Source organism: Platichthys flesus, chromosome 2 (genome assembly GCF_949316205.1).
Source record: "Platichthys flesus chromosome 2, fPlaFle2.1, whole genome shotgun sequence".
Lineage (NCBI taxonomy): Eukaryota > Metazoa > Chordata > Actinopteri > Pleuronectiformes > Pleuronectidae > Platichthys > Platichthys flesus.
This window is the reverse complement of record NC_084946.1, coordinates 292,689-307,551: the sequence shown is the minus strand read 5'-3', so window position 1 is coordinate 307,551 and position 14,863 is coordinate 292,689.

Sequence of the window (14,863 nt, the reverse complement as noted above, 5' to 3'; positions counted from 1 at the left end):
TTGTCTTTTTTTATGTTGTCTTTATACAATACGTGCCAAGGATCATACAACTCACTGTACTTCTCCACTTCAATTATTAATTTACTATCATCCATCTTCAAGAACTTCTCCGCTGTTTGCCCAGTTCTATGTCGGTTGTCGAGGGTAAATTACGTATTCTCAACTCAAGCCTTTGTGGAGAATACGTAGCTCCCCCCCCCCTCTCTTTTTATCTATATGACTGCTTGGGGCTGGCGAACTACAGCTAATGTAGGTTCTAAGCTGTGGAGCCAAGCTTCTAAGTCGCTGAGCCTCACCTCAATCTGTACTAATACACTACATTTGTCACATGTACCACTACTGTTAAAAGAGGCAGAGGAGTAAGTATTAGGTAAGTAAGTGTTAGTGTCAGGTAGGGGTTAAAACCAGCAGACACTCATATCTTATTGGCTCTTGCCTCCTCTATGTGCCTCTGTCACTGAAATGAGAGGGAACAGGGATCACCACTGTGTGTTGCCCACCCCCACCCATGCTCTCTCTGCCTCATTCTCTCCTTGCTCTTTTTTCCTCCACTTGCTCTGTGTCTGATAGTGGATGGGTGGTCATGTGATGTTATAATACCCAGGGATTTTTTTTTTTTTTTCCAGGCATGCTCTGTAGCTTCCTTTCCTCCATCTATCCATATAAATCTGAGGAGATTTTGCCTTTCATTGTCCTGCATCCAGCCACTCGCTCAGCTGTCCTTCCTGGGATATCTATTTTTAGCTGGTGATGACGTTTACCATGGTAACGACTAAAGGCTTAATAATGTGTTAGAGCACTGTCTTGCAATACACCGATCGGTAAGATACACATGTTGGAATACACGTGCATGGTGACATGCAAAATGCAGGGATTTTGCAGCATTTGTACCTGTGAGTGGTAAGTGACACGCCTGGTGTGTGCATGTTTGTGTGGTGGAGTTCTGTCGTGCTTATTTAACCATGGCTCCAATCAGTCATTATTACTAGCTAATGGAAACTGTGTTAGTAAGTGAGTGAAGATTTTCATGGATAACCACAGAGAGCATACCAACATTATACAGCATAGCGTGTGTATAATATGTGTGTGGTGAGAGGAATAGTTTGTTCTATTCAATGCTTAGGGTTAATGCACAGTATTTCAATCAGCTTTATCTTTGATACTAATTGATACTTAATTAATTACTGATGAATTTTTTTTTTTGACTGAAAATAATAAGCTTCTTCAGGGTTTGAGCATGTAGGGTGAAAACTTCCTGTCTTTCCCCTCTTTCTGCTTTGCTGGGCAGAGTACAGTGAGTAACAGGACACAGATCAGACTTATATCATTAGCTTTAAAGAGGTACTCTATAACTCTAAACAGCAGTGAAGACAGACAGGGTAGGTTGTAAAGACTGCCATCCAAGCGGTTGGCCACTAGCTGCTTGTGTCACCATGGCAACCACAGTGGAGACCACATTTGTCGACTGAAATATTTATATTATATACCAAACATACACACACACACTGTTTGACTAGAACAGCATTTGCTTTAAAGTTGGACTATCTGTTACACAGTGTTATTTCACAGCACCGGTACTATCGGTACTACCGGTGCTGTGACATAACATTGGTTATTGACATAACATTTTTGTTATTAGGGAAATTAATTGCCACGTATCCTTTCAGCCATACCGGCTAGGCTAATAAAAGGCCATAACATACATGGATACACTTTGGGTCCCAGCAACAAGAAAGAATATTGACCTTACAACGGCGTTCAAATAGCTTTGAACAGTCCTGACACTGCAAATATGTGTGTCCTCTTTATGTGTCCCCAACCCTGCATTGACCTTGATGATTGTTTGAGATCATTTGGGTTAACAAGTAGATTGAGAAGCTTAACTAAATATATTCAGGGATCAATGCCATTATTCATTGACCATCATAGTCTCTTCTTTTTACTCTACTGTGTCTGGAATCTGCTTTCTAGGATGATCAGTCGGTACATTCTGTATATACAATTAGTTTGTAAAAAGGTTAATGATTTATATATCTATGCATAATAATTCACCTCTAGACCAGCAGCATCATAAATACTAAAGTGTTTACATGGAGAATAGTTAGCTATTAAGAAGGAAAGAGACAGCCCGAGGGCACAAAGTTTGGGGGTAGGAACCACTGTCCCACCATAAATATAGAAGATTGCTTTGAAAATAGTTCAACTCATTTATAGAACCTTATTTGCAAATTGGAAACTGTTTTCATGAAAACTCCATGAAAAGAAAATAATATTATTATCCGCTCTCCACTATTTACTATAAATGTTGACTGTCTGCATATCGGGAGACATTATTTTTTACATTTGAAACATTTCCTATTTTTCCTCTTTATCTCCCAAAAGCTTAAAATTATATACATGTAAACATAAACTATATAAATGTATAAAATTGTATCTGAATGATAAAGAATCAGCAATAAATTACAATTAAAGGGATATTGTAATTCCATGTCAGTTTTGGATTACGTACAGATTTGCAGCATCTTTTCCAAATATGTGATCTCTGATAAATTTTGAGTTTTACAAAATTTAGGTCATTAATATCTGCTTAAATAATGAATAGGATGAATTTATTTAAGGGCAAAAAAAGGAATCAGTTGACAGCTTCGCTCCCTTTAAAACAGAAAAACAAGATAACACTAACTGATGCTGAATTTATTTATCTCACAATTTATTTAGCAAACAAATGTTGGAATTATTATAGGTCCAGACACATGCAAGTTGTGCTAAATGCCACATGGCAGCTTTAAACTAATCCCAGCAAATTCCTCTGCAATCTTGATAAGAGGCAAAGCAGGATAAAGAGGGTTCTATTCAAGTCTTCAGCCTACTTTGTGATGTAGGTCCGTATAGCCACTAGCCATATATACAGAAGGTCTGTGTCAATGTGAGGTGTAGAAACATGAAGATGGAGCCTGAGACTTTGAACTGAGAAATTGTGTGTGAGAGAGAGAGAGAGAGAGAGAGAGAGAGAGAGAGAGAGAGAGAGAGAGAGAGAGAGAGAGAGAGAGAGAGAGAGAGAGAGAGAGAGAGAGAGAGAGAGAGAGAGAGAGAGAGAGAGAGAGAGAGAGAGAGCGAGAGAGAGAGAGAGAGAGAGAGAGAGAGAGAGAGAGAGAGAGTGTTGAATTAGTTAGTTTCATTTTCTGCATTTGTGTCAGTCATTCAATGTAAGTCCAAATACTGTTCTGAAGAGTGTAAATTATGCAAATATACCAAGGTATATTTTTGTTTTTTAATTTATTTATGGCCATGCAATGAGAATGAGAAGGTACCTGCTCTTTCTGGGATAAACACTCATGCATGCCGGTAGACACACACGCACACGCATACACTGACACACACACTGTTACCATTGGCAACACCTTTAATAATGGGACACCCCAATTGCAGAGATAGAAAAGTGGGGACAAAGGATGTGTGGGGGAGGGGAATGGGAAGGGAAATTAAGGAGAGATATTGGATGGATGGGAGAAGATATGGAGGATGAGGAATGTGTGAAAGAGAGGGTAATGTCTAGTGTGGCATGCAATGGAAAAAACAAAGAGTCTTTTGCACAATCCTTAAGAACAATTGGTGTTCTTGACGGCAAGCTGGGGGGATTCTTCCATTTTGATCATTTTGTGTCATGCATAGGGAGGCAACTTTAAATGTGACAGGACATTGTCTTTTCCATTTTCTTTAGATTTATTGTACAATGCCCTAGATGCAAGGTCAATTATTGCATGTTTTCATCCTGCACACCTGTCGTGACTGCAAATATTACATTATATTAAATTACATTTAATTAAGGTGACACTTTTATCTAAAGAAACTTACAATAAGTGCATTCAACCAAGAGGATCCAAACACAGAATAGCAATAATCATGTGCGTACAGTAGCTTAAAAAAAGCCATCCTACAAGGTGCTACATGTAAATTAAAATTTAATTTAATTGATGATGGTTATCAGACCGTTGCGAAGGAGTGAAGTAGTGTCAGAGAACTTGGTTGGTTGAAGACCAGTCGAGCTGCTACATTCTGGATGAGCTGCAGAGGCCCAGATGCCATTAGCAGGCAGACCGGCCACAAGGGAGTTGCAGTATTCTAGGCGTGAGATGACAAGAGCCTGGACCAGAACTTGTGTCTCTTCTGGGTGCAGCCTTAATTCCCTTGCATCTAGCAAATCTACTCAGTGGTTCAAATTCCTGCTGCACCATGTAAAAACTGTGTCTGGGAAAAGGAAGGAGAACGGTTCATGCCCCCCCCCCCCCCCCCTCCCATATTTGTTTTTATGCGACAATGCAGGTATATTGATATGCCACTGCCTCTGCCAAATATTCTGTACAGTCCTTCACAGCCCTATGTCAGCAGTGACCAGTACAAGCAGGGACTACATTCCTCCTCCCCTGAAGAAACCTATATCCACCTCACTCCCCACAGAAAGACCCTCTGCTTGTGGTGGAACCAACAATGAAACATTTATCATTGTCAGGTCCAGGAGATGGAGGACCCAAGAATGAACAGTCACAAGACAGATTGGCAGATAAGGGTTTTATTTTAGTCTTGGTCGGTACACGGTTAATCAAAACCACTTGATACTAGGTTTGAGACACCATCTTTTACTGCCAGCTGAAATTCTCTTCCAACACAGAGGAGATTCTCAGAAGATGTCAGCAGCGACGATACCTCTTAAGGAAACTTGATTACTTCTGTCCCAGCTGGGACATCCTCCTGAATTTGGATTACTCTTTCATTGAGAGCATCATCACATTTTCCATCACCTGCTGGTTTCATTCCTTCAGCTTCCAAAACAGGAACTGGTGCAGAGAACTGTCAGAATCTGCTCGAAGATTTTCAGGCTTCCACTGAGATCACTCACTAACATCTATGTGTAGCAGAGGTTAGCAAGTCAGATTGTTCCAGATTCGACTAAGCACCTGCTCTCTTTTCAGCATTTGAATGGCTGCCGTCAGGACTTGGGCTTCTCCGCTATCCTTGCTGAAGGACTCAGAGGAGAAGGGCAAACTTTGTTCACAGGGCTGTTCAACTCCTCAACTCCTAACACCCCTCAACCCCACCCATACACAACCACTGAATTCACAAACTCGTTTTCACTCACAAATAAAGTTGTTTGGAATTTGAAATTTAATGTGAAATCATTGAGGCCATATTATACAACAGGCTTTTACACAGACGAAGAGTGACTAAAGAACGACACTGGGAACGGATCGAAGGCAGATATCCTCTGGTGGGACAACTGTGCTCAATTCTTACAGAATCTAATTCCAACTCTAGTGAATTGTAGTAAAATAAATGTGGGGGCAGAGAGACATAAAGAAGGGGAGAAGTGGTGAGTGCATGATGTGAGTTCCCCGGGCAGTCTGGGCCTATAGCAATATACTCAGGGCTCACCTGATCCAGCCCTAACTATAGGCTTTATAAAAAAAGGAACGTCAGGAGATGAGCCTGGTATCCTAAGGCCCTACCTCCCATTCTACTCTTACATACTCTAGGAGTTGTGATTATCTGGTCAGACAGTGTTAAGCAGTTAGACCAAGAAACAGAGTATAAAACAAAAACAAAAAAATTATGGAAATAACAAACAAACAAATGTCAAAAAACACAGAGCACACAGGGGGAAAACACCAGAAGCTTACAAGAGACGAGAAGAAGCAGGGGACGAGAGCACAGGAGATGAATCATTACGACAGGACAGGAGAGTATGGCAACGAACCGACAAGGGGAAGCACAGAGCTCATCGTGGACTTCAGGAAGAGAGGCGGCACACCCCCCCCCCCCCCCCCCCCCATCCATATCAACGGGACGGAGGTCGAGCGTGTCACCAGCTTCAAGTTCCTGGGTGTCCACATCTCTGAGGACCTCTCTTGGACCCTCAACACCTCAACCCTGGTCAAGTAAGCTCATCAGCGTCTCTTCTTCCTGAGGGGACTGAGGACGGCTCATCTGTCTCCTCAGATTCTCGTGAATTTCTACCGCTGAACCATTGAGAGCATCCTCACTAACTGCATCTCAGTGTGGTATGGCAGCTGCTCTGTTGCGGACCGGAAGTCACTGCAGAGGGTGGTTAAAACTGCCCAACGCATCACCAGTTCCTCACTTCCCACCATTGCAGCTGTCCAGGGCAAGAGATGTCTGCGGAGAGCGCGCAGCATCGTCAAGGACAGCTCTCACCCCAGCCACAGACTGTTTGCCCTCCTACCTTCTGGGAGGCGCTACAGGGTCCACCGTTCCCGGACTAGCAGGTTCAGGAACAGCTTCATCCCTGCAGCTGTCACCCTGCTGAACTCTGCACCGCAGTGATAGCAGCAGCCCCCCCGGACCCACACCCTCCTCCAACCACTGAACATTTGAACACTTGCACTACACTGTCACTTTTTTTTTACTACTGTATTATTCTGCCTATAGTATATTCATATCTATATATTTTTATATATTTTCATATATTTATCTTGCTTAAAGTTATTATATCATACAATACCTGTTAATACTGTACTACTTCAGATATATTTCTTACTGCTCATAGTTCGTATATCATACAAAAGCTGTTAATACTGAACTATTTCATTTATTACTGCTCATAGTTCTTACATCATACAATATCTGTCAATACTGTATTATTCCATATATATTTGCTACTGTACATATCTTATTTATTTACATTTCATATACGCACAATACTGCACTTTAACTCCTTTTTTTTGCACTTCTGGTTAGACGCTAAACTGCATTTCGTTGTATAAGAACTGCAATGACAATAAAGTTGAATCTAATCTAATCTAAAATACAGCCAGGGAATGCAGGGGCAATTGAACACAGATGGAACACATAAGGACTGGTGCAGGCATCACAAAGACAGGAAGTGAAGAAAGAAAACCCACTGGAAGCAGACACTACAAAATAAAACAGAACACAGGGAGTGGGCAAACATGGATAAACAGGGATAAACATGAAACACGAGGAGATAATACTAATTAAACTGAAAACAGACTATTGATTGATGGCATTTTTTGTATGGCAGTCAATGGAGCCAGATTACTTGGAGGCAACTCGAGCTAGCCCCTCCAGGATCTACAAAGGCTTCTTCTTTTGGCCGGAAACTATGTGCACTTTTATATACAGTCTATGTTGGAAACACATGGAGATCCAGCAAAGGTTCCTGGTGACTGTGGAAAGTCCATGTGGTGGAAACATATCTCAAGAGATGACACGAACTGATATCTGAACCAATATTGATACACAGATGAGAGAAAGATGTTCATAACAATGCTTAGCCAGCCACAAGGAGAGTTGCAGTTCTCATACAGCAGGTAGCAAGTGTGCTTATGTGTGTGTCTTTGAGAAAGACAGAGAGAGAGATTTTGATTTTTGAAACCTTTATTTCCAAAACTTGTACAAAAACGGCATCAATGTTTCACTGGTTATGTACAGTAGGTTTCGGGACAAGACTAAAACCTACCTAGAAAGTAAAATTAAATATTGAAACATCCTCAACAACAGAACATATTACATCATTAAAACACCACAGTTTGATGAAGCCATCCATGTCCTTCATTTCTTTAAAAAACCTAAAATCTACCCACACTCTTGCTTTCAGCAGCGAGATAAAAAACAGGAAGAGCTTCTAGTCCTGTCCTGTCCTCCACTTTATTCTTCCTGCTGCTGTAAATTTACATTTTAGCTTCTCCTACAATCCAACTGTTAACCGCAATGGCTCCGTGTAAAATCCTCCACTGCAGCTCACCACTCCTCTTCCTTAAAGGTGGTTTGTATAAAACCCTCCACACCGGTTTGTCATTGATGTCCAGATCCAGTCTCCTCCTCCACACCGTGTCAGGCCTCGCATCCAGCTTGCTTCTATTCAGGGTCCACTTGTTTCCAGTCTGTTTTGTTTAAAAAAGGTCCTGAGAGCCCATCCAGATTTGGGTTAAAACCTAGCGCCGGAATAGGGTAGCTGTTGTCAGGGGTTTCCGCTCCATCAGAGTAATCCTTCAGCATATTCACCTCCTCGTCCGTGAGTCTTTTAATCCATTTGTTTAAAATGCGTTCTGCCTGACGCCTGGACCTCTGCCCGATGAGGGTCGCCACTGCCGGGATGTCTGTTAGTCCAGGGCCTGCTGCATCGACGATAGTCCTCAGGGTCACAGCTCCGGCGGTGCACAGCATGCTGGTGAGGCCTGGTATGGAGCTGCTCTGGACATCCAGCCTGGCTCCATTGATCAGCGGCTCCTCTAAAAGCCAGTGCAGAGAGTTTGTAGGTTCCAGCCTTTTCCATTTAAAACAGTTCCATGTCTTAAAAAGTGACTGATAAAAATAAGATAATCCATACTGTTTAAAAAGCTTAAAATCCATTAAAAACAGTGGCATGTCTAAAATCAGCCCAGTTGCCCCCCTCAGGATGCTGCTTGTCACTCGTCTCCAAACAACATCCTGTGGACCTACAAGATATTTCTCTTAAAACTGTCGTCTAAAACTGGATATTCTACTCTGAATGTGCACCAACCCTTGCCCCCCCTCCTCCTTTGGTAAAAACAAAACACACTAGGGCACCCAGTGCAACCTGTCCCAAAAGAAGTCTGTTAAAATGGCTTGTAGTTTCTGTACTAAGCCTTTCGGTGGTTCCAAGCATGCCAGCCGATGCCAAAGAGCAGAAGCCACCAGGTTATTAATAATCATTGTTCTGCCTCTGTAGGATAGCTGTGATTTCAGCCATTTCCACTTGCTGAGCCTCACTTGCATTTTCTCAGCCACTCCCTCCCAGTTCTTCTGGACCATGGACTCATTGCCTAAATAAACCCCCAGGTATTTGAGACCATCTCTCCTCCACATCAACCCCCCCGGCAGAGTGGGTAGACCCCTTCCCACCTTCCAACTGCCAGCTTTTCACTTTTTCCCCAGTTAACTCTAGCAGCTGACATGGTTTTAAAATCATTGACAATTTTTCCAAGTTCCTAGACATCCTCCTGATTTTTTACAAACACGATAATGTCGTCCGCATATGCTGATAAAATGTGACTTTCTTTAAAATCACTTAAAATCAACCCTTCAATATTTGCTCTTATCTTCTTTAGCATGGGTTCAATAGAAAGTGCGTATAACATCCCTGAGAGCGAGCAGCCCTGTCTCACCCCCTGTATACTTAAAAAGGTGCACTCAGGCCTACATTGATCTTCAGTACACTCTCAATGTCCTGATACAAAACCTTGATCATTGCTATGAGACCTGGGCTGAGGCCAAACCTCTCCAGAGTCTTCCAGAGGTACAGGTGCTCAACCCTGTCAAAAGCCTTTTCCTGGTCCAGAGAAATGAGCCCAGTTTTTATGCCTAATGAACTAGAGAAGTCCACAATATCACGAATCAAGGACACATTGTCCAGGATAGACCTACCAGGCACACAGTAAGTCTGGTCCTGGTGTATCACTTCCTGCATCACCTCCCTCAGACGGTTTGCCAGCACTTTGGACAGGATTTTATAGTCTGTGCATAGCAGCGACATCGGACGCCAGTTCTTGATCTCCTGAAGGTCTCCTTTCTTTGGCAGGAGAGTTATCACTGCCCTCCTGCAGCTTATCGGCAGCACCAAGTCTCTAAAACTCTCGTTAAAAACAGTTAAAAGATCCTCCCCCATCTCGCTCCAGAACTCCTTAAAAAACTCGACTGGAATGCTGTCGATGCCCGGGGCCTTTCCCCCTGCCATGCTCTGCAGGGCCGTGTAGAGTTCCTGCATCGACAGGGGGCCATCCAACCCAGTGTTCACGTCTTGGGGGACTTTGGGCAGCTCTCCACAGAAGGATTCATACAGGGAAATGTTCTCAGTGTATTCTGTTTTGTACAGATCCTTATAAAAACTCACGGCTCTCTTCTGGATGTCCTTGCTGTCGCTGAGTTCTTCTCCTTCAGGAGATTGAAGAGTGTGGATGATTCTGCTTTGTCCGTTCTTCTTTTCCAGTCCAAAGAAGAATTTTGTTGGTGCATCCATGAGCGCTGCCATCTGGAACCGTGATCTGACCAGCGCCCCCTGGGCCTTTGTTCCCAGTAGGTCTGTAAGAGCAGATTTTTTAGACTTGAGATCTTTAATATTACCTCAATTTCCAGTGGAATCTATTAAATTCAGCACCAACATAATTTCCAACTCTAGATCCTCCATAGATCTGGTTATATCTCTTGTAACATTGAGGGTATACTGCTGACAGAGCTGCTTTATCTCAACCTTACCACAGTCCCACCACAGTTTTAAAGAAATAAAATCATTCTTTCTTTCTTTAAAACCACTCCAAAAAAACTTAAAAACATCCTTAAAATGTGCATCACATAAAAGAGACGTGTTAAAATGCCAGTATGCGCTTCTACTTTAGACTTTAGTTTTGAAATTTAAACGTTGCACACAACCAGCGCGTGATCTGTAAAACCAACTGGGAGTATACTGCACTTTCTAAAGATGCTAAAATTGTGTTTAAAACAATAAAACCGGTCCAACCTCGCCATGGAAATGAGATTCCCTCTGCAATGAGTCCAGGTGTACTGTCTCTTATTGTCATTCATCCTTCTCCAAACATCACACAGATCATGGGCCAGCAGATGCCTCAGTGCACTCTGTGAAGCTCTGTGGGGTTCCAGGTGGTTCCTGTCTAAAACATAATTTTCTGTACAATTAAAATCACCTCCTAAAAGTAAAAAATCATCAGTTTTTACCTTGCTTAAAGCCGTGTCTAAAACCTTTAAAAAGCAGACTCTGTCGGGTCCTGAGACCAGAGCATAAACATTCATAAAAACTGCTCGACCTTTGCCCTCACCATCAGTAGTCTGCCCTCCACCACCTCCTCCACTTCTAAAGACTCTGGTGTGAAGCTCCTCGAGAAGATGATGCCCCCCCCCCCCCCCCCCCCCACACTGCTTGTGCTTAGGATGCTAAGAACCACCTGCCCCTCCCACTCTCTTTTCCAGTCATTCTCGTTATTAGTATCACTATGTGTTTCTTTAAGAACATCACTTCAGTTCTTTTCAGTTTTAGTTGCTGAAACATCAGAGATCTCTTCACAGCATCTCTGGCTCCGTTTACGTTCAAAGAACTGATATTTAAAAGACTCATGTTGAAAAAAATTAAAAACCCACAAAAAAAACGGACTGATTGGTAATCAGGATGTACTTTACTTTATTCATCATCATCATCATTGTTTTTATCCTGTCTAATTTTCTGAACAATTTTCTTTAGTCTGTATATCTCCTGGTCAGTGAAACCACCTCTGCCTTTGCTGCTCATGTGCAGCCGGGCAGAGTTTGAAAACTGCTCCTTATCACAGAAATAATCCTCCAATTTCAACCCCTTCATATTCTTGTTTTTTTGGAGAAACACTTTCATCTTCCCTGCACTGTAGCTTCTTGAGCTCTTCTGGCTTCCTATCTTGAGGTCGGAGGATTCAGTGTCAGCAGAGTCGGTCCCTCCTTTCTTCACTGTCCCTTTCTTAGCTTTGGAGGTTCCACTGTCGCTCCTAGTCTTTCTTTTTAGACGAGGAACTTTAAGCACCTCCTCGTCTCTCTCCATGTCAATATCACTAACTTGGCCTGTCTCCTTCTGTTCCCCCTCACTCACCTGTACTGCCTGTTGGATCACCTCTGTCCCCTCTTGCCTTCCTCGCTCACCTGCTCTGCTTGTTGGACCACTCCTGTCCCCTCTTGTCTTTCCTCGCTCACCAGCTCTGCCTGTTGGAACACCTCTGTCCCCTCTTTTCCCTCCTCACTCACTTGACCCTCCTTCGGGATCTCCCCTGTCTTCTCCTCATTCACCTGAACCTCCTTTTGGATCTCCCCTGTCCCTTCCTCATTCAACTGACCCTCCTTTGGGATCTCCCCTGTCCCCTCCTCATTAACCTGAGCCTCCTGTTGGACTCCACTTGTCCCCTCCTGTCCCTCCTTACTCACCTGATGCTCCTGCTGAACACCCCCTGTCCCCTCCTGTTGTTCCTGAGTGTCAGCTGTTTTATTTCTCTGAGAACACCCTTTAGCTTGGTGTCCTTCTTTCCGACAGCTGAAACACTTTGTGTTGTTTGAAGACACAAAAATCACATAATCAAACTCCTCCACTCTTATCTTGAACAACAGGTTCAGATCCTAAGTCCTATTGTTAAGTATCATAAACAGATGTCTTCTGTGGGACACCACATGTTTTAACAGCGGGGACTTTCATCCTGAGGACACTTTCTTAACCTGAGACACGATCTTACCGTGTCTCGCTAGTTCTCTTAACAACGTCTCATCCCCAATGAACGGGGGGACGTTAGACAGAGTCACTTTTGCCGCCGGTGTGGCGAGGGGCAGAACACTTCAATCCCATTCGCCACCACTGTGTTCACTTCCATCCCGTTCACCACCACCGTGTTCCCCTTCTCTACGCTGTCCAGAAAAATGACAACCGCGTTGTTCATCCTCGCAGTGGACTTCACGCTGCTGTTGCCGACCACCCTCCCAATGGCCAGACTACACTCCTCCACGGAGCACGGGAAAGCCGTAGCGATCTTAATGCCGTGCTTCCGGGTTAACCTAGCAGGTCCGACTAGCAAACACTCACACACACACACCACCTAACACCTCCTCCGTGTACACCGCAACACCACCAACATTATAACCAACAATACATTACATAACTATAATCAGAATTATCAATAAAGAGATCAAAATCGCACAAACACGTACCAAAGACTCGTACCAGGCAGATGAACGAATCACTGATCCGAAGACTCTGTTGGCAGAAGAACGAAACACTGATCTGAAGACACAGTCGGGAGGTGAACGATTCGTTCATCTGCCGGGTACGAGTCTTTGGATCCTTTTCCACGTGACCTCCATAGGCTCAGAAGAGGAAACAGTTACCTCATTCCCTTTCGCGTGTTAAAAAGCAGCCATGACTGACAGCTTTTTTGTGGCAGATCATATTTTTTTTAAGAAAACCTCCTCTATTATATACAGTAAAACAAGACAGTTTGTATGGTTTTAAATTGTCATTTATTGTCACACTGGCATTTCATTATCGCGGGAAATCATTACACTGCACTAAACTGTAAGTGTAAATGTAAAGTGAAAATAACAAACAGTCATTATGACTTGTGAATAGGGCTGAACGATTTGGGGAAATAATCTAATTGCGGTTATTTTATCCTCTCTTTCCCCCCAAAAAAACGTAATGAATGATTTAAATATGACCAACACAATATTAGATACTGTACAATATTCTTTCCCACATTTTTATTTAACTGCTCATTACAGAAACAAGAATAACAAATCGGTGTGCATTTAAGTAATTTAATCAAAGTCATTGTAAGTATAAACACAAGGCATGCACTTTTTAAAACCTGTGTGCAAATTTACCATCTTGAGAATTTTTTTTTTTTAAATATAGGTGTCTTACTACTCTCAAGTCAGTAACATTTCCAGTGTTGGGAAGGATACTTTCAAAACGTATTCTGTTACAGAATGCAGAATACATGCCCAAAAATTTAATCTGTAACTTATTCCATTACATTAACTAATCTGAGTAACGTATTCTGAATACCTGGATTACTTCCACATTGAATTGCATTTTATAAGTGTAGGAATGCGGCGTTGTTATAGTCAGTGGATCAGCAGCAGTTTAAGCTCTGTGTCCGCAGATGCGGCGGGCCAGCTGGATGTGCTGGCAGCGTGGGGATCAGCAGCTCCGTAGATTCCCGTTCATGTCCGGGTGGACGTGCAGCGGTATGGAGGCTCCGGTCCCCAGCAGGAACCCCCCATGCTGAACAACTCCGTCTCGCAGATGTGCATGTAGGTGACCGGGAGGCTCTGGAGCCCCGCCGCCCCGGAGCTCGGCTCGCTTTCCCGGGATGCGATTTTCCCGTCCGCCGCCCGCACCGTGGTCACCCGCGAGATGAGCTCGCTCTGTGTGGCCGACACGTCGCCCGAAGACTCTGTGGGCAAATGACCGAATCATTGATCCTAAAACACAGTCGGGAGTTGAACGATTCGTTCATCGGCCGGGTACGAATCTTTGGATCGTTTGCAGCCCCCGCCCCCCGTTGAAACGAACGAATGACTCAAAAAGAGATTCAAAGAACCGATACGGTAAAAAGATCCGAACTTCCCATCACTAGTGGACAGGAGACTCAGGTAGGTGTTGAGAGAAATGATTAAGTGTCACAAGGGACCAGGTGAGGAAAAAGAGGTGGGGAGGAGGGGAGGCTGATCGAGGAGTAAACAGCCAGGAGCTTGGAGGTCAGAAACAGACTGCAATGCAGCGCTAATACGAAAACACAGGGAAGCCATAAGCCCTGCTGTTTATGTTCATGTGTGCTTTATGTTGACTATAACATGTATAATATGACAAATTGTGTGGGTATGCGTGTTTGTGTGTGAACCATGTTGTGATGTATGTGTCTCTCTCTGAGGTTTCAATGTTTTTTCCTCTGTTAATGTTAATTTTGGTAGTTATTCCTTACTCTTATTGAGGGTAAAGGGAAGACGATGTCACATTCTGTTAATGCCCTATGAGACAAATCGTGATTTGTGAATATGAGCCAAACAAAAAATATTTGATTCATCCATTTATGCATGTTCGGTTAGTGTGTTCTTCAGTGGTGCAATGCTTGTTTGGAATTGTTGGATATTAGTTTGACTTTGTGTAGGTGGTTCCTCTATGGGGTTTTCTTCTTGTTGACTTTGACATCAGTAATCAGCCAACCAAGGGGACTACTATGGCTTTACTTTCCATTGACATTATGTTGATCTAGTATTTGTTTCTAGGTATTATTTTAACAAAGGTTAAGTCGATCTGAACTACAATCATTACATATACAAATCA